Source organism: Muntiacus reevesi, chromosome 7, assembly GCF_963930625.1.
Source record: "Muntiacus reevesi chromosome 7, mMunRee1.1, whole genome shotgun sequence".
Lineage (NCBI taxonomy): Eukaryota > Metazoa > Chordata > Mammalia > Artiodactyla > Cervidae > Muntiacus > Muntiacus reevesi.
This window is the reverse complement of record NC_089255.1, coordinates 93,380,732-93,405,537: the sequence shown is the minus strand read 5'-3', so window position 1 is coordinate 93,405,537 and position 24,806 is coordinate 93,380,732.

The window sequence follows — 24,806 nt, the reverse complement described above, 5'->3', positions numbered from 1 at the left end:
GAAGGCAATTATTATCTTTGAATTGTGTTATTTGATTATGGGGATGAGTTCCATATGAGATTGACAAAGCCCTTTATATGAAAGACAACTACCCAAACAATATATCACTAACAAAATGAAATTTGCGTTTGCCCTTTGTCCTGTCAAAATTCAAAAAAATGGAATACTTTTTGAAGTTAAAAAATCATGTCATAAAGCAAATAAAACAGATTCAGTATTTTGCTGGCATATGGTAACTTGTATTCCACAGTGCTTTACACCATAACAATTTTCATTCCATAGCATTTTTCTTGTGAAAATTTTCAAAGCCTATTACATTAATATGAATTCAACTGTGATGTATCCCTTGATGTAGGGATTTAGGCTTCACATCCCTGTTTTACAGACAAGCACATTAGGTGCTTTGCTGAAGAGTACATATAAAACCCCTAAGGCAGTGAGCAAGTGGATTCTAGAAATCCTAATTTCCTATGCCTTGTTCTGGTACCTTGAGACCATTTTCCAAATAGAGAAATGCATTACTCTTCAGCTGAGTAGCAAATTAAAGACAGGCTATCTGATGTAATCTTGTAAACATGGTTTAAAAGTCGCCAGTGCTCCTGAGAGGTTCTCTTCGTGGCAAAAAGGAAGTGGACCTGAGAGCAGAAGGGAGACTAACTTGCATTCAGCAGCCAGAGGTCAATTCTGCCCAGAATAGAGCATCAGTTAGATTCTCTAGATCATCTTTGCAATGGAGAAGTTCGTTTTGCCTGTCTCCCTGCTGACATGTGGGCTTCCCTGGTGGCTCAGCAGTTAAGAATTCACCTGTTATGCAGGAGATCCAGGTTTGATCCCTGGGTCAGGAAGATCCCCTAGAGGAGGGCATGCCAACCCACTCCAGTATTCTTACCTGGGGAATCCCATGGACAGAGGAGACTGGCGGGCTACAGTCCATAGGGTTGCAGAGAGTTGGACACTGCTGAAGTGACTTAGCGCACACACACTACTGGGGTATAGCCAATGAAGCAAAGAGAGAACCAGGTATGAAGAATCCTAAGCAATCTATGGCAAACAAATTTTGTACCAAGTACTTACAACTAGTACCCAGCCTCCGAGGTGGCTTCTAGGTACCAGGTAGCTTTGCTTTCTTGAATCCATGATCTTATGAATCAGAACTAAGTTCTAAAAATGACTGCAACTTCCACCTTGGTCTCTAGGATTGCTCATCCAGGAAAACAGAGCAGTGACTGGAGAACACTAGAGCATCCAAGAAGAGGCTCAGATAAAGAGGAACTGTGGCATTGCACTGGCAACCAGCGTCAACTTTGCAGCCCCACGCAAAAGCCATCTTACAAAGGATGCTTCAGCCCCAAGCGAGCCTTCAGATGACTGCAGCTCCAGTCCACCACATCCGAATGAGCGCCTCCATGCCAGAATTTCTCAAATGAGATGCTACTGAAATCCTAACCCACAGAAACTGTGGGAAATAATAAATGATTATCACTTCATGGCAAACAGATGGAGAAATAGTGGAAACAGTGACAGACTGCATTTTCTTGGGTTCCAAAATCACTGGAGATGGTGACAGCAGCCATGAAATAAAAGGTGCTTGCTCCTCAGATTTGAGAATTGGACTATAAAGAAATCTGAGCACCCAAAAATTGATGCTTTTGAACTATGGTATTTTAGAAGATTCTAGAGAGTCCCTTGGGCTGCAAGGAGATCAAACCAGTCAATCCTAGAGGAGATCAGTCCTAAATGTTCATTGGAAGGACTGATGCTGAAGCTGAAACTCCAATACTTTGGCCACCTGATGCAAAAACTGACTCATTGAAAAGACCCTGAAGCTGGAAAAGAATGAAGGCAGGAGGAGAAGGGGATGGCAGAGAATGCAATGGTTAGATGGCATCACCAATTCAATGGACATGAATTTGAGCAAGCTCTGGGAGTCAATGATGGACAGAGAAACCTGGCATGCTGCAGTCCATGGGGCCACAAAGAGTCAGACACGACCAAGTGACTGAACTGAACTGATCGTTGATTTAGGCACTAAGTTTTGGGAAGATCTGTTTTATAGCACAAGATAAAATATACAATCAAACAACAGATAGAGCTGAGAAAAATAAGTAAATTAGTTGTTTCCATTCAGCAACTATTTCATAAAGATCTACTTTCTATAGAATAGAAAAAGACCTGGTAGGTAATGACCAGGCTTTAGCATAAAAGTAGCTTATCACTTGGAAAAATGATGACAGCAAATACTCTAGCACCAACTATGCAAGTTTCAAGAGAGAAAAGATATGCATTATGAAATCCCTTATTTATAAATTTGCAATGTCTTTCTATAGCATTTTTTGGTTAAAATTGCTCTTTGCCACTTCTGATCCCTAATGTAGTCTCACCTGTTCCTTTTCCAACCTTCCTGGCCTTCTGTCTCCTGTACATGTTGTTGTTCAGTCGCTCAGTCATGTCCGACTCTTTGTGACCCCATGGACTGCAGCACGCCAGGCCTCCCTGTCCATCACCAACTCCCAGAGTTTATTCAAACTCATGTTCATTGAGTTGGTGATGCCATCCAACCATCTCATCCTCTGTCGTCCCCTTCTCCTCCTGCCTTCAATCTTTCCCAGCACCAGGGTCTTTTCCAATGAGTCAGCTCCTATTACCAGGTAGCCAAAGTATTGGAGCCTCAGCTTCAGCATCAGTCCTTGCAATGAATATTCAGGGTTCATTTCCCTTAGGATTAACTGGTTTGATATCCTTGCAGTCTAATGGGCTCTCAAGAGTCTTCTCTAGTACAACAATTCAAAAGCATGGATTCTTTAACACTCAGACTTTTTTGTAGATCCACTCTCACACATCTGTACATGGCTACTGGAAAAATCACAGCTTTGACTATACAGACCTTGGTCAGCAAAATGATGTCTCTGATTTTTAATACTCTATTGAGGTTTGTCATAGCTTTCCTTCCAAGGAGCAGGCGTCTTTTAATTTCCTGGCTGCAGTCACCATCTGCTATGATTTTGGAACCCAGAAGAATAAAATCTGACACTGTTTCCACATATCCCTTTTCTATTTGCCTTGAAGTGATGGGACAAAATGCCATCATTTTAGTTTCTTTCATGTTTAGTTTCAAGCCAGCTTGAACATACCAAGATCTTGACTTCCTAGAGTTTTAGCAGAAGCTCTTCCTTCAAACTCATTCAGCTCCATTCTCCAACCCTTAATCCTATTCATGTCCTTTACATGGCTAACATATCAGGTATCAGCTAAATATTTGAGAAACATCTGGAAGGTCCTTAGTCATATCCAACTCTTTGTGGCCCCATGTACTGTAGCCCACCAGACTCCTCTGTCCATGGAATACTCCAAGCAAGAATACTTGAGCAGGTTTCCATTTCCCTACTCCAGGAGCTCTTCCAGACCCAGGGATCAAATCCTCATCTCTTTAAGCCCCCTGAACTGACAGGCTGTTTCTTTACTACACCTGGGAAGCCCATTAGCTGAATCAGCTTAAATATCACCTCTTTTAAGAAGCTTTTAAAAGAGCACTTTTTGTAAACTGCCCTCATCACCACACACACATAAACACACACATGAAAACCCACCAAAACACATAATTTTGTCATCACAGGACCCCCTTACTTGTTTCTCTCAAGTCAATAATCAAATTTGTAAAATAAGATCCATATCTGTTTTCTTTACCCATTGATTTTATACAGCTATTGGTTAGCAGTGGGTCTTCATATGTTAAGTGCTCAATAAGTACTTGTTGAACAAATAATTCAAAAATCAAAAGCGTAAACAAATCACTGTGAATATCCAAAGGTTTATTAGCTCATTTTAGGAGAGACTTTCTAGAAGCAATGGCTAAGTGAGTTTTATTGATTGCCTTATGTCTCAGAAGGCTAGTATTTGTGATAGAAATTATTCCAAGGGAAGTGCTGTATAGAGGGAGGGAGGAGGAAAAGCAGTATTGATTTTTCAACCTTTTACGTTTGTTTTTTGTAGCCAGTCTTCTTTCCTCTCAGAGAAAACACTAGAAGGTGTGTTAGTCTATAACACAGTTTTGCCTGATAGAACTTGCAAGAAAGAAAGGAAAGGCCACCACAGTAGTGGCATTATGAATTGCATCCCTTGTATTGATTAAAAATTCACAAATGAAATAAGGAAGCAGTGTTCCATCAGTGGTGGTTCTGAGGTTAGGGGATGCTAGGAATGGGGAAGGACTATAATAATGATCTGCACTAGCTTGTTGACATTTTTCTTGCCCCATTCTAAAAGACTTAATTTGGGGCAATTGTGCAAAGTCTGCAAAACTGATGGAAATACTCTTGAGAATGACTGGACACAGGCAACTGTGAACAAAACACTTAAGAACAGATTATAAATGTGAAATAATGTCCAATTAAAGACTGAACATTCAACCGCTTTATGAAGACAGAATTACAGATTACCTACGTTTGTTAGGAAGAGACTTCTTCACATTTTTAGATCTCAATCTAAAAACAGTGTTTTTTTTTTTATTTCACAAAATGTCACAAAAAGTTCAAGCTCTTCTCTATGCATGCAAAATGGTAACTGCAATGAAAAAACAATCCGATATAACATAAATATATGTTATATCAGACTGTTTTTATTTAGTTGCTAAGTCCTGTCCAACTCTGTGACCCCATGGGCCCAGGGACCCTCCGGACCCCTGCCAGGCTCCTCTGTCCATGGGATTTCCCAGACAAAAATACTGGAGTGGGTTGCCATTTCCGTCTCCAGGGATCTTCCTGACCCAAGGATCGAACCCACATCTCCTGCATTGGCAGGCAGATTCTTTACCGCTAAACCACCAAGAAGTCCTATATATAAAATAAAACTGACAAACCAACAAATCCTAGAGAATGAAACACATAGTTGTAGCTTGGATGGAGAATTTGACCAGTGCATTTGTCTGTATGTGGCTGAATCCACCAGCTGAAATGAAAAGATGGTTATGACGATCTTAGTGCTGATTAAAGTATCCTTATGAGCCAACCATGATCCAAGTAGGACAGCTGCTCTCTTTCACCCAGCAAATGCATAATTACGCACAGCACTGTGGCAAGGACTGAGCACAAAGATGACTGGGGCCCAGGCTCTACCTCCAGGGGTCTCCCTGTCTGGCAGGTAAACAGTCTAAGAGCCGGCAACAATTGAACGCAATCTAGCTTTTCTTTTCTCGTGTGAAATGAAGGAGCCTTGTGAAAGAACACAAATATTGTATATTAATGCACTAGTGTGGAATTTAGAATACTGGTACAGGCGAACCTATTGTAGAGCAGAAACACACATGCAGATGCAGAGACTGGACATGTGGATATGAGGGTGGAAGGGGGTGGGGTGAACTGGGAGACGGGGACCCACATGTCTGCACCACCAGGAGTGAAACAATGGCTGGTGGGAACCTGCTGTAGCACGCAGGAAGCTCAGCGGGGAGCTCTGCGGTGACCGAGGAGGGCGGGTTGGGGCGTGAGAGGCAGATCCTTGAGGGAGGGGATACATGTCTACACATAGCTGATTCACTTTGTTGAACAGCAGAGACTAATGCAAAATTGTAAAGCGATGGTACCGCAACAGCAGCAACAAAACCTGAGTCCTCACCCTCGGAACCTAGGCGGATCCTCGTGTGATGGAGCTCACACCAAGGAACTTCTGAAACAAGGTCAAAAGCCTACAGAGCTACCACTTGGCTCTCCCTCAGGACACACCTATGCTTTTTATCTCATTCTACTGCTTTTTGCAAACTATCAGAGAACTGATTTCTAATAACAGTAGTTTTTTAATTTTTTTTTAACCTGGTCAGAGTCAACTTTTTAATGTACAAATATCCTACCACCATATCGTTGCCGGTTTCCTTAACAAATTTCACTTGACAACTCAAGGTGAGCCAAGATTTTAACGTTCCACTTTTTCTTCTCTTGACTCCTCAGTGCAATGCAGAACATGCTATAGTGTCTACGTCCCTGTGGTCTGTTTAGTCTGTATGTATTTTGTTGTCATTGTTTTAATCATTCTCTTGTGGATATTTTCCTGTTTTTTCACTGTCCTCAGATCAGACTTTCTAAGAATGTTCTCATCTCTTATCTTTATTTATTCTTCTTCTAGTTGGGGAATGTCTTATCCAGTCTAAAGGATCAAAGTCCTTCTCCAGTGTGAAACTTCTCAGAGTGTTCCACAATGATCTCTTTCCTTCAAATTTATGGAATCTATGAAATTATGTCACACAAAATCATGCAATGTCTTGTGCCAGCTCTTTTAAAATCTTATATTGTTATATAACCTTTATTAACTTTCATTGTAATGGTAATATTTCTTCTTACTAAACTGTGATCTCTTAGAGTTTATCGAACAGAAAACGTATCAACTTTCTTAGCACATAATTGAGTATCAATTATTAGTTGCTATGGCAGAGAGTATCTCCCAAACACTATGATAACAGTATATATCTCATTCTATGTGCAATTTTTATAACATGAAGCTCCTCCAAACCAGAGATGGTGTCTGTGTTTCTGGTCCTTGAAAATGGGCCGACCTTTACGAATTTCCCATCCACCAGATTATGGTAGAAGTGATGTTGACTAATCCTCCACTTAGTCATAAAGGCAATGTGCTTACCAATCCGGTGTGACTCTCTCTCTGAGGGCACGTGTCCTTAGAAACTGGAGCTACATGAAGCCGCCGTGGTGAGAGCCCTCAGAGTCAGACCTCATGGAAACAGAGATGCTGACAACTTTCAGTTGTTACCGTCGCCAGCCGTGTGGGGCTTCCCCGGTGGCTCAGCTGGTAAAGAGTCCGCCTGCAATGCAGGAGACCCCGGTTTGATTCCTGGGTCGGGAAGATCCGCTGGAGAAGGGAAAGGCTGCCCACTCCAGTATTCTTGGGCTTCCCTAGTGACTCAAGTGGTAAAGAATCCGCCTGCAGTGTGGGAGACCCAGGTTCAATCCCCGGGTTGGGAAGATGCCCTGGAGAAGGGAAAGGCTACCCACTCCAGTATTCTGGCCTGGAGAATTATATGGATTGTATAGTCCACAGAGTCACAAAGAGTCAGACACAGCTGAGTGACTTTCACTTTCCAACTTTTGAGTTTTCCCAGCCCACATAGCAAGACTGGTGAACACAGAAGCTTTAGAGATGAATTCACTGGCAGCCAATGAAAAGAATGCAAGCAAACTTTGTCCAAAGAAACCTCGTCAATTTTTCGGAATGTCCAAGATAATAACAACAGATTATTGCTACTGTTTTAAACCACTAAATTTGGGATGATTTGAAGTGAAAGTGTTACTCAGTCGTGTCCGACTCTTTCCGAGGCCAAGGACTGTAGCCCACCAGGCTCCTCTGTCCACGGAATTCTCCAGGAAAGAATACTGGAGTAGGTAGTCATTCCCTTCTCCAGGAGATCTTCCCAATCCAGGGATCAAACTCATGTGTTCTCCTTTGCAGACAGATTCTTTCCCATCTGAGCCACCAGGGAAGCCCATGATTTGTCATATAGATAAACAATTAAAGAGACTGTAAGTTTGTTATTTTAACTCTTGTATCTATAAGGCTTAATACGAATGTAGTTTAGTATAGAACTTCCAAACTTTTCAAAGTATACATCTATTTTATTATTTAATTTTATTCTTATTATATTTAAGAATATTTATTATTCTTATAATAATATATATAATAAAATATAATATATATTATATATATAATAATATAAGAATTATTATTATTATTTAATTTTATTCTTAACTGTCCTTTTTTTTTCCATAAATTTTCTCACTCATTTATTTATGTCCCAATCCACTAGAACATAGGTTCTGTTAGGACAGGATTTCTCCTGTTTTATTAATAGCTGCATTACCAGTAAACACAATACCAGCTTGTGTCACTGGCTTATAAGTCTTTAGAAGACCTGGTATAATTCTTGCTGCTTTGGAAGTAAACTGTGAATTTAAGGCTAGGTGTTATGGGTGATTGACCCAAATATTTCTCTGGTCTTTATTAGTGGTGAATGAACTGTGGAAGAGTATTTGGGGGTGATATCTTTATTTTGTATAAATGCCCACATTCTTACATTTATGCATTAGACACAACTTGCTAATTATCTTTATCTTTTCACCCTTGGGTCATCCTGCAAGTTCCATTAATTCTTCTTCCCATTACAAATCTGAAGTATGAGTCAGTACTTCTCATTAACAATATACTCCTTTCATTAAGTATTGGTTCTGAGTGTTACCTGTTCTCAAGCTCTGGGAAGCCTCCTTTCTCTTATTTCAATCTTTTTTCATTAACTCCAGATTTTACAAGACTTTTTAAAAAGACTTTCCCTGACCTCACTAGAGCTTTCAAAACCTATTGAATTAATATCATCCAAATTTACTGTGCTGTTTGCTCCTTTTCGATCATTAATGAAGTTGTAAAACAAGACCTGTGACCTAGTCTTTTGTCATATTTCTTGATTTGCCACCCCCAGCCAGCCATCATACCAGTTAATAGAACTCATATCAAGACCAATTTGGAAAGACGTCCTTTAAAAATAACTATTTTCAGTCTTGTTACTCCCAATACTTGTTTTCTGTGTTCACCACTGTTAACCCAAAAGCTCAGAGTGTTTTCTTGAGAAGAGAGAAACTCAGAAAAGTATAAAATAGAAAAACTGCTGCACCTGCCGCCTAATGGCATTATTTTCTATGAAATAAAAAGTAGACCTGGCTGGAGTCAGGTAATTTTCTCCTTGACACACTTTTTTTTTTAAATAAACAAAATGGTCAAGAAATAAACTAATCAGACTCGGATGATACGGATAAAATCAATTTAGTGAGACGATTGAGGTAACGTGGATTTAAATGTTTGCATGCTTTCTTTGTTGAGCTTCCCCGGTGGCGCTTGTGGTAAGAACTTGCCTGCCATTGCAGGAGACTTAAGAGACTCCCAGAAGATCCCCTGCATGAGGACATGGCAGCCCAGTCCAGTATTCGTGCCTGAAGACTCCCATGGGCAGAGGAGCCTTGCTGGCTATGGCCCAAAGTGTTGCAAAGAGTTGGACACGACTGAAGTGACTTACCGCACATGTAAGCATGCATACATGCTGTCTTTGTTACTATTCTTGGTCTCTGTTCCATAGGAAAGGGGTTTTTGCAAACTCTTTACAGATGGGGATCTGGTTACTAACCCTTCTGTAAATCTACAATGATCCACAGGCAACACAAATATGAACTCCTTCCTTTCATTTGAACTGAACTTCCTGCTGCAGTAATATTGCCCCACATTTGAAACATGGATATACTGTTAATGGGATGACTCTCATCCCAAGGCATCTTGGACTACATAAAGGTCACCATCAGATTCAGAAAGCAAAATGGCATTTAAGAAGGCATTCAGAGCATTTTCTCCATCACAAGACTATATTCAAAACACATCTTTGCCAGCCTTCAGGACAATCCTGATTGATAATCATCTCTACCACCTGAAGCTCTAAATGATCCTCAAGTGTCCTTGGGCAATTTGTCACTAATCAAATAGGCAGGACGCCCCATCCCCAAGCTCCACAACAGGAGAAGTCGCTGTGATGAGAAGTCCATGCACTGCAATGAAGAGGAATCCCTGCCTGCAGCAGCTAGAGAAAGCTCGTATACAGTAATAGAGACCCAGCACAGCCAAAAATAAACAAGTAAATAAATAAAAATCAAAATTAATTAATAAAATTTAAAAATAAAAGAAAACAAACGGTCCTCTCAGCCGTCCCAAGTTTCTTTGATTCCTATAAGCCCAATCTTCCCACAGCAGGCCTTCTTTGGATTGCAGTTCTCTAAGTTCCTTCTTGTGGAGAGCGTGCATACTCATTAATCCTGAGAGGTTGACAAGGGGAAGATATTATTTTCCGAATGTGGCCTCCTGAGGTTCATGCCCAGAAAAATTCTTGAACAGCGATCACCCAGATTCTCTTGTATATATTCCCTTAGTGAATCCTCTGGTTGTTTCCTCTACTTACAGCTCCACATGCTTAATGGAACTGTCTAATTCTCTCCCAAGTGGGCTCATTACAGTTCAATCAGTTGCTCAGTCGTGTCCAACTCTTTGTGACCCCATGGACTGCAGCACTCCAGGCCTCCCTGTCCATCACCAATTCCTAGAGCTTGCTCAAACTCATGTCCATCAGGTCAGTGATGCCATTCAACCATCTCATCCTCTGTCATCCCCTTCTTCTCTTGCCTTCAATCTTTCCTAGCATCAGGGTCTTTCCCAAGTAGGCTGAGCCTACTAAGACATATTTTAGAAGTTGTCTTAATATGTGCAAGTAGCAAAACTATATTTCATTGTGTTGTATATGTTTAATGTGGAATTATTTAAACAGTGTTTATTGCATTTGGCATTTTACAATATTTGCTTTAAAGTGTAAGAAGAGCTTGAAATTCAACCTCTGGGAAGCCCAATCTTGGCATTTCTAGCATTGTATCCAAAACGATGTGCTTTGTTTTCATTTTTATCGGAGTATAGTTGATTTATATTGTTGTGTTAGTTTCAGGTGTACTGCAAAGTGACTCTGTCATACAATATCTACTCTTTTTTAGATTATTTAATGCTTGTTTTAATGTAAGTGACCCACCACAGGCCAATGACTTTAGGGGTGGACATTATTGTTATACTCATTTTTGTATACTTAGAAACTAGCTTCCCTGGAGTGAGACCTTCACTTCAGTGAGAGTTTGAAATATAATAAATGATTGACCTGAAGGATAAATGGAAGGAAGAAGGAATAATTGTCTAAAATGTTGCCTTACTACATTGGATTCAGGAGATCTAAAGATGAACAACACAACATTTTCTCCCTCAAAATTTTCTTCCTTTTCCATGCAGAACAGGGCCAGGGAAGAAAAGACATATAACTCAATGTGAGAACTGCTTAACAGAGTCAGGTGCAGGGACCAATCAAAGCCAGTGGGGAACTCTCTGAAAAATGCAGTCTTCCATATTTAAGCACTCAATATTTGAAAAGTGAAAGTGAAGTCGCTCAGTCATGTCCAACTCTTTGCGACCCCATGGATGGTAGCCTACCAGGCTCGTCTGTCCATGGGATTTTCCAGGCAAGAATACTGGAGTGGGTTGCCATTTCCCTCACCAGGAGATCTTCCCATCCCAGGGACTGAACCCAGGTCTCCCGCATTGTAGGCAGACGCTTTACTCTCTGAGCCACTAGGGAAGTCTCAATATCTAAGCACATGGATAAATGATTTAGTGTAGGAAAGTCAGGCAGACATGGTTTTAAACCTCAGCTCTCCACTTTTTATAGGCATGGCAAACATCTCTATAAATAAGAGCTAATAGTAGTTTACATTATAATTATAAAAAAATGAAAATAATGCCTATTAAGATGATAAGATGATTCTAGCTCAGAATAATCAGTCATCTAGGAGGACTAAATACTTTTAAGATGTTCTAAGATTCTAATGGTAATACAAGTTTGATTAAATTAATGTATGAAATAAGCAGACTTCAGAACATTACTGATAGGGACAAAAAAACAATATGAACAAAAACAGCAGTCATGAAATCTTCCCCAGCTTAATCAGTTTGTCCATGCAAGAACAATTATTCCAATCTGATTCACTACCCCTGGCAGCCTGAAAATACATTTCCTCTGTCAGCAGAACTAAAAATGGACCTAAAGTGCTTTAGACATACAATGCTGAGAAAGGCTTCAGTTTCAGAGTTTTGCTAACAACAGACTGGGTCCCTCACGTTTCTAGGTGAGAATGGGAAATGTTTAAGATCTGACCTCACTGATTGTCCACCCACTGCCACTTCCAAACTGAGGAAGACAGAACCTCTAGACCACACAAGTAAACACCCAGACATTTAGGAGAAGCATTATTTCAGTACAATCTATTACATGGCAGAAGAAGCTAATAAGTGTTCTGAATTAAATCATGGCATCCAGTCCCATCACTTCATGGCAAATATATGGGGAAACAGTGGAAACAGTGGCTGACTTTATTTTGGGGGGCTCCAAAATCACTGCAGATGGTGATTGCAACCATGAAATTAAAAGACACTCACTCCTTGGAAGGAAAGTTATGACCAACTTAGACAGCATATTAAGAAACAGAGACATTACTTTGTCAACAAAGGTCCATCTAGTCAAGGCTATGGCTTTTCCAGTGGTCATGTATGGATTTGAGAGTTGGACTATAAAGAAAGCTGGGCACTGAAGAACTGATGCTTTTGAACTGTGGTGTTGGAGAGGACTCTTGAGAGTCCCTTGGACTGCAAGGAGATCAAACCAGTCCATGCTAAAGGAGGTCAGTCCTGGGTGTTCATTGGAAGGACTGATGTTGAAGCTGAAACTCCAATATTTGGGCCACCTGATGAGAAGAGCTGACTCATTTGAAAAGACCCTGATGCTGGGAAAGATTGAGGGCAGGAGAAGAAGGGGATGACAGAGGATGAGAGGGTTGGATGGCATCACCGACTCAATGGACATGAGTTTGAATAAACTCCAGGAGTTGGTGATGGTGAGGGAGGCCTGGCATGCTGCAGCTCATGGGGTTGCAAAGAGCCAGACACGACTGAGCAAGTGAACTGAACTGAACTGAGCTGAAGCCTAACACCTCAGATCCAAACCAGTTTTCCTCTGTTACTTACTATCTGTGCTTCTGGTCAACTGGCTGTAATTCAGGTTTCTAGGATTCCTCTTTGGGTTCAATTAATTTGCTAGAGTAGCTCACAGAACTTCGAGGAAAAGATGACTTTTGCTAGATCATAGGTTCAGGATAAAAGGAGGTGACTCAGGAGCAGCCAGCTGGGAGAGACGTGGAGGGCGAGGGATGTGCAGGGGCGTGGGGCTTTCCTGTCCTCTGATAGCTTCACCCTCCCAACGCCCCCACACGGTCACCAACCCGGAGCCTTTAGAGTTTCATGGAGGCTTCACCACTCCAGCGTGATTGACTTCATCCTTGGTCATTGACAACTGGTTCAGCCTCCAGCCGCTTGCTCTTCCCCAGAGGTCAGAGGAGTGGGACTGAAAGTCACAAGCCTCTAACCACATGATTAGGTCTCCAAGCAACCATCCCTGTCCTCAAGTGAGGTCCTAACGTCACCTCCTTAACCTATCAAAAAGACACCTCAAAGGCTCTCATCATTTAAGATGTCCCCAGGGATGCAGGGAGCTGTGAGCTGGAAATTGTGGTCAAAGACCAAATATTTACGAGAAATATCTTCTGGTCATCTGAAACACAAAATACATTTTTTAAATAAAACAATATTTTCATTTTTTTTTTCAATTTAACTTTTTTTTTTTTCTATTTAGCTATTCCATGGGAGGTGTAGATGGTTTTAAAGGATGTGCCCTCAAGCAATCTTTTGCTCTGATGTTAAGTACATTAACCAGTAAGAATCAATAATTATCTATACTTGATAGTACATTTTGCAGCAAGATCATTTCTTTCTTCAAAAAGGAGCCATTTTATTTAAGGTACAAGACCCACAGCTCATAGTAGAATAAGGAGGACGGCAAGGAGCTGAAGCAATGCCTCTACCTTACGGTTTGTTTTCATTTTTATTCCTAGTCTCAGTCTCTCCCTTCCTCCCTCTCTCCCTCTTTTTTTTGTCCTGTTTGCAAATTCTTCAACATTACATGCCATGACTTTGAACAGAGGGACCCTCTAGTGGCTAATTTTTCCAACAAAATCTGCAATTACCTTTGCAAAATGAAAAGGCATCGTTTCCCCGTGACTTTAGAGAAGGGCAGAGCTGGCACTCCTTTCCGAGCACTAGTGGACCGAGCCGAAGTGCACTCTTCTGGCCTCTGACCATTCCTGGCGCCCCCTCACCTGTTGCCATTCTCAACACTGAGAAGCTCATTAATCGCTGTCCTTTCTCTAGGTTGATGTGACAAAATACAGCTTCAGGGAAAGAGACGCACACGCATCACCCAAGTCCTCTCTACCAAGTGTTCCCTTTCTATTCTACGCTGCCTACTATCTGTTCTACGAGAACAGATAGTGCCCAAGTAACAAATGAAGTGGGAGATTTAGTCATCAGACCTGAGAAAAACTCATAGTGTGAATCCTTGCCCTTGAGAGAATTTGCTGAGAAGCATTAGCCAAGCTATTTTCCTAATACTGTGGCTAAAGATCAAATAGAAAGCCAATGTTTCAGAACCATCCAGATGGCGAACTCGCATTTAAGGCAACTTTCTTATGTGAAACATAAGTTTCGCTGAGGCTCCCACTTCAGATTCAAAAATCTGATTTTTCCAGTATAACCCAAAAGAGAAGAGAGTGGAGATATATTGGAGTGGCTTCATTACCCAGGCTTCTGTTTCCCTCCAGCAGCCTAGAGAGAACACATTTTAGATTTTAATGAGTTAATTAAATTTCATGCTTAACCCAGAGTAGCCCTTTAAAGAAAATTCTTGCTAAATTATTTGAGCAGCATTATTACAAGGAATCATAGCCAGGCTCACCTGTAGGTAAAGAATGTGGAGATTTGGGAATGGAAAGGGAAGGAATACATGAGTCAAGTCTCCTTTTTTCTCCCTAAAGTAAAAGAATCCCTGATTCAAACTAGCTGAAGCAAAGGAGGAAACACATGAACACAGTTCTGAATTGGGAGATCAGGGCTGACATATACACAGTACCGTGTGTAAGACAGATCACTAGTGGGAACCTTCTGCGTAACACAGGGGATTCAGCTCCGTGCTCTGTGATGACGAGAGAGGTGGGAGTGGGGGTGGGAGGGACGTCTAAGGTGGAGGGTTGGATGCATACATATAGCTGAGTCACTTCATGTCACAGCAGAAGCCAACACAAAATTATAAAGCAACTTTACTCCATTTCTTTTTATTATTATTAAAGTGTAAGAGTTAGAGTTGGAGAAGGGAATGGCAAGCCACTCCAGTATTCTTGACTGGATAATTCCAAGGACAGAGGAGCCTGGTGGCTACAGTCCAGGGAGTCGCAAAGAGTCGGACACGCCTGAGCGACTCACACACACACAGGGGTCAGGGGAGCTGTAGGCATGGCAGTTCTGAACTAGGTGTCTCTTCATCTCTCAGCTTCTCACTCAGGGTGGAAGGCAATTGCTGTGCCTATGAAACCTGACACCTCTCGGCTTCAAATCCAGCAAGGTGTCCCCCACCTTTTCGACACCAGGCACAGTTTTTCCATGGGCCAGGGGGCGGGGGATGGATTCGGGATGACTCAAGCATCTTGCCTTTACTGGGCACTTTATTTCCATTGCTATGACATCAGCTCCACCTCAGATCATCAGGCACTAGATTCCAGAGTTGGGGACCCCTGAGTTAGAGCATCTGCCTTTCAAGGGCCTCAGTGCGTCTCGTACTGTCTCATTCACCTGACAAGGCTGAATATCTACCCGTGACAGAGGAAGACAAGATTGTGATTGGCCATATCTGAGTTAGCTGGCATCACCTGCCTGAGTAGGAATAAGGAGGCGAGACCCCCAAACCCAAATTGGAGCTGACTTTACGAGGAGGTGGAAGAGAAGCAGCGGAAGAGGGTGAAATGGGAATAAGGTGTTTCTCTACAGCCAGCCTATGCTTCAATCCAATTATATCACAACAACCCCTGGGGGTTGGAGCTAAGCATCAACTTTTTCCCTAAAGCTTCCCTTGTGGTTCCAATGTGCTGCCAATACTGAAAAATATTGCTCCATAAGCATCCAAGTTCCCCTTCCCCAGACCTCTCTCCATCAAAATCCTTGAATTTCTTCCATTACTCACTCCTCTGGGCAGTCTTTATAGAAGACTGCCTTTGCTAAGTACATTACACACACAGGACCTTATTTAACCCTCTCAATAACACTGAGTTTTCCATAATGGTTTTTTCCCCTATGCAAATCAGGTAACTGAGACTCAGAGAGTGTAAATTGTTCGTTTAACCACGTAGCTTTAGGTGCTGGAGACAGACACAGAAACCAAGTGTGATTGACTGCATGGTCATTTCCTTCGTGATTGTATTTGCGGCCACAGCGCCTGCGCATCTGAGGGTCAGAGCAGGTGGGCCATGCTGGAAACCCAAGTGTTGTTTTCCAATTCCGATTCTAGTAGTTCTGTCATTTCGTTTCCTGCCCTCTAGCTCTTGATTCTGATCTGTGCTGGGTTACATCCACAAATTGTTCCTAAAAAATCCCTTTTGAGTTCCCAGGTCCCTCTCTGTGGATGCTCTCTCAGGCTCTCTTCAGATCCCAGGCTCAGTCTCAATTTCCTTCCGTGCCTTCCTTTTCAAACTTTTAAACTACCTTTTTTGACAAATAAGTGCCTCTAGACTTTTTCACTTTCTTGCAATCCCTCGTTACAAGTATGCTGCTCCTTTGGATGGAATTTATCTCTGCTAGACAAGTTTTGTGACACGGAGCAAATTGCCTAGCCTCTCGGAGACCTCCTTTCCTGGGTAAACATTTGCAGCATCACTTGCCTTGTGACTGTGGGGATTCAGAAAGATCTAGGTAAAGGGTCTGGTATGGTGTCCCCACCCAGGATTGAGTCACAGATGGTAACTTTGATTATCGTTCCCTAACACCAAAACTTTTCAACTCTCACTTACAGAAAATTTGGACAAATCACAATGTACCTTAAACATACTATTTAATGGTGAAATGTTGAAAACATTCCCAATGGGATTGGAAAGTCCTGCTTCATTTAAAATTGTCCTGGAGGTCCTTGATAATAAGCAAAGAAAAAGAATGAAAATTATAAGTGAAGAAATAGAATTACTGTTGTTTATTGTGTGCATTATTGTGTATACAGAGAGCCAGAGACCATCAACAGATAACACAGTAGAATTAGAATTTTTAACAGATTTTTTTCAATAGTGTTAGATTTACATAAAAATATAAGGTAGTAGAGTTCCTGTCAGCTGTTGTTAACATCTTATGTTATTATGATACACTTGTCATAGTTTGAAAACCAATTATGAACTATGGTTGATACTTGATTCTTTTTTTGCAATTTTTCTGTATATCCTTTCTCTGTTCCAGGTCCCACCCAGGACACCACATTACATTCAAGAGTCATGTCTCCTTAAGCTCCTCTTGGTTGGAACAGTTTCTCAGAATTTCTTATGATCTTGACAAATTAGAGAAATATTGGTCAAGTAATTTATAGAGTGTCCCTTAATTGGAAGTTAATGGTTTTCTAATGACTAGGCTGGCGTAATATATTTGGGGGAGAAAGATCACAGAGGTAAATCTGTTCTCATGTCAAGGGTATATTCTATGAACATGACACTCAATTGTTGTTAACCTTGATCAGCCTTCTTGAGGCAATGTTTCTTTGTATACATAGACTTTGTAGATGCAGATGTTTGTCAGATGTCGGCATTGTAAAGTTACCCTTTTTTCCCCTCCTCTCCTTTCTACACTCTTTGGAAGAAAGGCACCAGGTGCAGCCACACTTAGGAGTCAGGATTTAAACTCCAGCTCCTTGTGAGTGGATATTTACATAAATTATTTGAGATTCTCTGTATAAGAGGTTTGCTGTTCTTTTCTATTTATTTATGTAATCATTTATTTATGTCAATATGGACTTATTTGTTATTAGGTTACAATCCAATTCTAATTTATTTACTTTCTTGCTCGAAGTCTTCCAGGTTGGCTGGAGCTCTTTCAACTGGTTCCTGTGTTCCTTTAATATATCCTTATCACTGTGTTTTTTTTGTTGTTGTTTGTTTGTTATTTGCTTATTTGGTTGATTGACTAGTTTTGCATTTTGTTTGTTTATTTAGGTACTTTCTTATTTTCCAACAATAAAAGCTGTTGGAGGCTCATAATGCATATTTTTTTTTTTTTTTGCCCCAGTCTTAGAATCTTCCATTTCTCCCAGGAGCTCTGGTTCCTTTTATTAGACAATTATATTAGAAACCGAAGTTTGGACACTAGGTATCCCACTGCTACTGGGGTTCCACTGTTTCTCGACACTAAAATGTATGTACATAGAGATCAGTAAATATTTCTGTATGCAACCAGCTGTATCTATGTTAGCCTAAACATATGTTCATACTGATGTCTCCGGTTCTAATCCATTAACTTATGTATCAGTCTAGCTTACTTCCCTGTCTGTCTGTAACCTCCCACTCCATAGAGAGAAAACTAGCTTCCACCATCTGTCATCCATTTATTAATTGTCCAAGTCCACATGCATATATAGAATTTACTTTCATAATTATTAATTCATAGCTCAGTAGGAAATGATTTTATTAACTGGAATACAGTACTTATATACAGTATTCTTGCTTTCAGTTTAGACGTCTCTTATTTTCAAAGTTACTTAGATTAGAACCATATCCTTCCACCCCATACAATGAGTTACTTACACGTACTTTTAATGTTTGCCTGGTTAAACACATTTGTGTTCTATTTTGGGATCCCTCAAATTCATGAGTGATTTTTTCAAGTCACATTCATTAAGATTTACTCTTTATACTGTAAAGTTCTATGAGTTTGCATACGTGCTTAATGTGTCGTATTTACTGTTAGAGTATCATAAAGAATAGTTTCACCAGATTCAAAATTTCCTCTGCCTCATTTCTTCAAGCTTCCTACCAGGCCTCAATCAAACCACTCGCAAACACTGATCTTTTTACTGCCTCTATAGTTTTGTTTTTATCAGAAAGTCACACAATCAAAAATCACTCAGTTTTTAGAGTTTTCTGACTGGTTTCTTTTACTTAATATGCATTTAAGATTCATCTATTTGATGGCTTGGTAGCTCATTTCTTTTTGTCATTAAGTAACATTTCATTTTATGGATGAACCACTGTTTGTTTATCCATTCACTTAGAGATGGATATCTTGTTTGCATTCAGTTTTTGATGAATAAAGCTGCTGTAAATATTCACGTGCAGGTATTTGTGAGGACATTAAGCTTTCAAATAAATTCAATAAATGTGTAAACCACAATCACTAGATTGTGTAGTAAGGCTATATTTAGCTTTGGAAGAAACTGCTGAATTATCTGAGTGGCTGTGCCATTTTGAATTCCCACCAGCAAGATATGCGAGCTCCCATTGCTTCGCATCCCAGTTAACAATTGGTGTTGTCAGTTTTCAAATTTTACCCATTCTGTGAGAATGTCTTGGTATCACAGTACTGTTTTAATTCCTTAATGACAAATGATAGTGAATATCATTTCAAATGTTTATATGCCATCTTTTGTTTAATCTTCTTTGGTAAAGTCTTCATTCAGGTCTTTTATCCACTTTCTAATTGAGTTTGTTCACTTTCTTTTTGTTGAGTTTTAAGAGTTCTTTGACTATTTTACATACAATGCCTCATCAGATATATCTTTTGCAGGTAATGTCTGCCATACACTGGATCTTTATGCACTTTACTGTGTTTATCCACTTCACAATATTATGGACTACTGTCTGTGTAATTATTTCTGCCTTGAATCTTGGTCATCTTTAATGAATCTAGTACATCATGAGAAATGCTGGGCTGGATGAAGCACAAGCTGGAATCAAGATTGCCAGGAGAAATATCAATAATCTCAGATATGCAAATGACACCACCCTTATGGCAGAAAGTGAAGAAGAACTAAAGAGCCTCTTGATGAAAGTGAAAGAGGAGAGTGAAAAAGTTGGCTTAAAGTTCAACATTCAGAAAACTAAGATCATGACATTCGGTCCCATCACTTCATGGCAAATAGAAGGGGAAACAGTGGCTGACTTTATTTTGGGGTCTCCAAAATCACTGCAGATGGTGACTACAGCCATGAAATTAAAAGATGCTTACTCCTTGGAAGGAAAGTTTTGACCAACCTGGATAGCATATTAAAAAGCAGAGACATTACTTGGTCCACAAAGGTCTGTCTAGTCAAGGCTCTGATTTTTCCAGTAGTCATGTATGGATTTGAGAGTTGGGCTATAAAGAAAGCTAGGCACAGAACAATTGATGCTTTTGAACTGTGGTGTTGGAGAAGACTCTTGAGAGTTCCTTGGACTGCAAGGAGATCCAATCAGTCCATCCTAAAGGAGATCAGTCCTGGGTGTTCATTGGAAGGACTGATGTTGAAGCTGAAACTCCAATACTTTGGCCATCTGATGTGAAAAACTGACTCATTTGAAAAGACCCTGATGCTGGGAGAGATTGAAGGCAGGAGGAGAAGGGGACGACAGAGGATGAGATGGTTGGACGGCATCACCGACTCGACGGACATGAGTTTGAGTAAACTCTGGGAGTTGGTGATGGAGAGGGAGGCCTGGCGTGCTGCAATTCATGGGGTCACAAAGAGTCAGACACAACTGAGCAACTGAACTGAAATGAACTGAACTGAACTGAATGAATCAACCAAACAAAGCCTGAAGGGATGTTTGTTTTACTAGCTGCAAAAATTCTCTCACATTTTTGTTGTTTTTCCCCACAGATATTATGAAACCCTTTTACCTATCTCATAACACCCTGCATCAGAATACTGACTCCAGGCCCTTAATTCTCCAGTGTCTTTGTTTCCAGGACTGCTATGATGTTAGAGGTGAACTGTTCATTTGATTGCAACAACTTAGTTTCGAAGGATAACTTTTTTACTAATGTAAATGTTGAAGCTAAGCATCACTCATAAAATATTATAATCACACATCCAACCACAGAGCATGTTGTTCCTCAGACTGACATGAAGAACAAATTGCAGAAAAGAGCAAATACAGTGAGAGACACAACAATTTGGCATAGACTTTCCCTGAATAAGTTACAAGGTTTTATGGCCTGTCATCACCAGAGATTACTTTGGGAAAGAGCCTCGCTGTTTTAAGATTGTGGTCTGTTTTTATTCTTTAGACCATTATTTCAATTTCCAACCAACCATTGAAAGCAACTGATGTTAGCTCCAGTGAGTGCATCATGCATGACTGTCATCTTGTTTCTACCTATTAAGTATGAGTGAGGCATGTTTAAGATGAATATTTAAGATGATACAAATAAGAGTCTTGTAAGAAAGATGCTGTCATTGCTCCCACTTTAGAGATGGGAAAAATTGAGCCTGAGGGCTTAAATGACTGGGAAATACACACTTCCAAGGGGTTAGAAGTATTCAAGTCTCAATATCGCTGATTCTAGTGTTTTGTTGTTTTAACATACTGTCCAATGTCTCCCTGAGCATCAAGTTGTGGACAGATGCTTCAATGGCTTTGAATTCCACCAGAAGAGCAGGCTTGGTCCATCCTTGTAGCTGTTAATATGGTGAAAAAAACAGTGCACAGATTAAGGCATCCTAATATTATCCAATGGAGAAGGCAAGGGCACCCCACTCCAGTCCTCTTGCCTAGAAAATTCCATGGATGGAGGAGCCTGGTGGGCTGCAGTCTACGGGGTCGCTACGAGTTGGACACGATTGAGCAACTTCAATTTCACTTTTCCCTTTCACACATTGGAGAAGGAAATGGCAACCCACTCCAGTGTTCTTGCCTGGAGAACCCCAGGGACGGGGGAGCCTGGTGGGCTGCCGTCTATGGGGTCTCACAGAGTCGGACACGACTGAAGCGACTTAGCAGCAGCGGCAGCAATATTGTCCCAAAGAAGAATAGGGATGGAGCCTGTGTGGGAGGAGGTTGGGGAGGGAGGGCAAGCAAAAAAGAAAAGAGAGGAAAAGAATGAAAATGTAGAAGATGCACAGACTTTAATTTCTGGCAAATGTTTTTAGTAAATACATCTGAGATAGAAGAGAAAACCTTTTGTGTTTGCTTCTGCTTACTATCACAGAAAAGCTATTAAACAAACAACATTTTATTTTGAGCTTTGACCTTAAATCTCTTTTCTTGTCCTCCTTATGCATATTTTACACATACGGCTTCATTAGGCACTCACGAAAGTGCTTTTTTTAAAAGCAAATATAAATGCATTTCTCCCCCATGGGAAATTATTGCTTAGTGGTAACTCTATCTTGTTTGCCTTACAATATATGCACTTTTGAAAATGCTGTGTAACTGAAGGTTCACGTTAAGGCTATGTTTCTCCTCTTAAAAATGCGCTTGTGTTCCTTCTGCCTTCCCAGGATACTGTGAGGAGTTCACTTGTAGGTTTTGGCTGCCCGCGCTGGTCAGTTCTCTTGAGAAGAGCCAGACAGAGCAGCCTATGGATGGCACCCACACTATAATGAACGGTCCTGGGATTTCCCTGGCAGTCTAGTGATTAAGAGTTTGATTCCCTGGTGGTACAGCAGTTAGAATCCACCAGTCAGTGCTGGAGACACAGGGTCAGTCTCTAGGTTGGGAAGATCCCCTGGAGAAGGAAATGGCAACCGACTCCAGTATTCTTGCCTGGAGAATCCCATGGACGGAGGGGCCTGGTGGGCTACATCCACGGGGTTGCAAAAGAGTCAGACACGATTTAGCAGCTAAATAACAATAGTAAGTCCCAATGCAGGGAGCACAGGTTCAAACTCTGGTCGAGGAACTAAGATCTCGTATGACCCATGGTATGGTAAGAATAAATAATAAATTATATTTTAAAGATAAAATACACAGCCCTTTACAGTATAGCCTTTGGTTACGTGGATGCCTGCTTTTCCCTGAACCAGGGCTTGCTCGGACCCATAGACACGCTCGGTGCTCTGCCACCCTCCCTAATTTCTGCATCTCCCCCATGGGGCATCCGGGCGCTAGCAACCTGCAGTGCTATTGACCAGACCTACCTGCACCTCCTTCCAGAATGCTGCTCCTTTGATGGCTCTCACCATCATGGGCATGGGACCATGCCAAACGTGAGACTTCTCTAAAGGCTTCCAGTCTCCATAAACGAGGAGGCGGGGCATTACACTTGAGTTGCGCACAGTTCCCAGACCTATCTGCGCTTCCGCTTGCTCCTCTCCTCTTCTGTCCTGAAGGTGTTCAGCACGAAGGAGGCTAGGAGAACGCACCTCTCACCTGCGATGCTGCGCCCTCTTTTGAACCTGAATCTCCTCACCCCATCGTCCACCACTAGAAGGCTTCTCTAGTTCCTTCGGTAAATTCCCCCACGCCGTGTCAGCCTTCTTCCCACTTTCACTCACCTCTCTCTGGGGCAATCACATGAAAATCTGCATGAAATGAAATGAAGAGTACCAAAAAGATGTTGACATGCAATGCATCATGATATCTGTTATTTGTTGTTGTTGTTGTTTTTTTTTTAAATCAGGTTCCAGCTTTCCTTTATGTCATGTTTTAGGTTCCCATAATTTCACGGTGAAGGATGCTGAAGAACTCTCATATCAGGAGACATTCAAGAGCAGATTGAGGGCGCTGCGTAAACACAGGCTCCCAAACAATCTTGTCATGTTCTACCAACGCAGACCCAGAAGCCGCGCAATGCTCCATCAGATTCCTCTAGTGTCGTTTGCCTCTCATATCGCTTATCACCTTCTCAGTTTAACTTCAGCTATCTTGCCGAGGCCTTTTCGAAAGTAGAGATAAATTCAGTATGCCTGGCCACTGGACCAGAGGGTCAACTGGCAAGAGATACCAAGTGACTGGTTCTAAGAAGCTGCCACCTGATGCAGTCATCACTCTCTTGGAGGCTTCCGGCACCCACTTCTGAACCCTTTCTTCCAATCTGCTTTGGATTCTGCATCCTGATTTGATCTGAAATTTCCCACATTTGGAGCCCGTAATTACCTTGTCTCCTTTCTTAGCTCTGATGCTTGATTTTCTTCTTAGTGTGGACCTTTGTCTTTCTCTTGACTTGTCTTTCTCCTCGTCCTCTGACTGAGACGGTTCTGTTTGTCTTGCGTAAACCTGCTACCAAATCAGATTCATGGCCAGCACCTTCCCTCAGGGCTCAGCTCTCTTGGTTACTGTTCCAGATGCTTGCCTCTACCCTGTTACCCAAAGAGAAAGTGCTCTACTGTTTTCTTTCTGCATTTTCCCCTCTCAGTATTTCTTCATATTTCTCTTCTCTCTTTCTGTATCATAAATCTCTGTAGACAGATATCAAAATTGTGTGAACAAAAGATCATGAATTTTCATTTGCCTTGAATTTGCCATGAAGTTTCATTCAGGCTTCCATTCATTTTCTTCTCTTCCTTAAATGTTATTTTTGGTGGGTAAAGAATATTATGTTTATGATAGCTCATGGTGTTAACTTGGAAAGCATGTCCACTGGAGGGTGAACTACTTTTATACTGCCCTATGTTTACTGTATTGTGAAATTTCCAAATGTAAAGAGAGTGCAAAACGAGAAGTAATTCATCAAGAGAAAATCTCTTTGAGAAAATTACACAGCTTGTGCTGTGATCCCCCTTCTCTCTTATGCAGGATGATCTGCTCCCATGATCTGCTCCAAGAAAGCAGGTTCATTTCAGGGCAGGCAGATTCACCAAATACCAAGCAGAAAACCTGATTGTCCGAAGTATGCTGTTTTTAAACTAGTGACGTGTACAGTGGCAGCTTCATGATTCCACCAAGAATGCTTCTGCCTCAAAGTCCACACTTTTCCTTTTCACTATTAACAACTTACTGTGGCATTATTTTATGAAGCAGTGCAAAGTTGTTTTATTAATCCATTATATTTTATATCAGAGTCAATAAAAATTTTGATAAACTGCTCTTTACAGAAAGTTAATACATTGCTACATGAGTCTTTAAATATGATTCATCTGGGAGTGAAAGAATTAAGGGTTACATCAAAACAAACATTCCTTAATAAGAGAAATATATAACATATAATAAATTACATATTATAAAAGCTACCATAACTAGAACAAAAATAGGTAATACTGAGTCTAGGAATAATATGATAGATAATGCTTCAGAGTACTGTTATCACTCGATATTCTAATATATGGGGAAGATGTTGCTTTTACAAAGGCATGGAAAATCTCT